This window comes from Chinchilla lanigera, unplaced genomic scaffold, assembly GCF_000276665.1.
Source record: "Chinchilla lanigera isolate Chin_1 unplaced genomic scaffold, ChiLan1.0 scaffold00232, whole genome shotgun sequence".
NCBI classification, from domain to species: domain Eukaryota; kingdom Metazoa; phylum Chordata; class Mammalia; order Rodentia; family Chinchillidae; genus Chinchilla; species Chinchilla lanigera.
In genome coordinates, this window is record NW_004955633.1 from 86091 (window position 1) to 87056 (window position 966).

Here is a 966-nt window from a genome sequence, read left to right on the forward strand (position 1 = left end):
TGCTTTGGAATCACCTGGGAAGATCATACAAATGCTGGGGCTGGGGGCTGGGAGTGGGAGAGTGGGAAGGGTGGGAAGTGAGAAAGGAAGACGAGGAGGAGAGGGTGATAGCAGCTAGAAAGGGGCATGAGGGGCTTGTGGGGTTCAAGAAATGTCCTATTTCTTGATCGGATTCCTGAATACTTAGGTGTGATCATTTCTATAAAAATCATTGAGCTATACATTTGTGATTTGGGTACTTTTCCATATGAAATGCTATTCTGTTATTAAAAAAAATTTTTTTTTTGAGATAAGGTGTCACTATGCTGGCTTTGAACTCACTACATAGTCTATGCTGGCCTTGAATTTATAGCAGTCCTCCTGCCTTAGTCTCCCAAATGCTGGGATTACAGGCATGCACCACCACATCTGCCTAAAACTTTATTTTTTCTTGATACAATGTTTTGCAGTATTTCCAGGCTGACCCCCAAATCCTGGGTAAGCAAACCTCCTGCCGCAGTCTTTGAAGTAGCTGGGTGTTATTGTTTGAATATGAAGTGTCCCCCAAAGACTCACATAGAGATGTCTATGTCCCCAGTGCAGCAACGTTCAGAGCTGGGGGCTGGCGAGGTGACTGGATCACAAGGGCTCTCGCTTCATCAGTGGATGAACACATTGAAGAGATCAGAATTGGGTGGCATTACTGGGAGGTGAGGGAAATGGGAGGTGGATCCTGGTTCAAGGGAGTGCAGCTTGGGGGGCGTGACCTTGGGGACTATATCTTGTCCCGGCCTTGGGGACTATATCTTGTCCCTGCCTTCCTTCAGACCCACAGCAATGGAGCCAGCTGATCATGGACCAAAGCCTCTGAAAGTGCAAGCTAAAGCACACCTTTCTTTCTTTCCATTGTTTTCCTCTGGTATTTGGTCACAGCAAGGAAAAGCTGGTAACACACTGGGACCACAGGCAGGCAATGCCACTGCACCA

The 966-nt window shown here is 47.2% G+C and overlaps 1 pseudogene; it reads right to left on the minus strand.

Moving 5' to 3' along the window:
* Positions 1-768, minus strand: part of LOC102002981 — a 12283-nt pseudogene extending 11515 nt beyond the window's left edge.
* Positions 769-966: the final 198 nt, after the last annotated feature.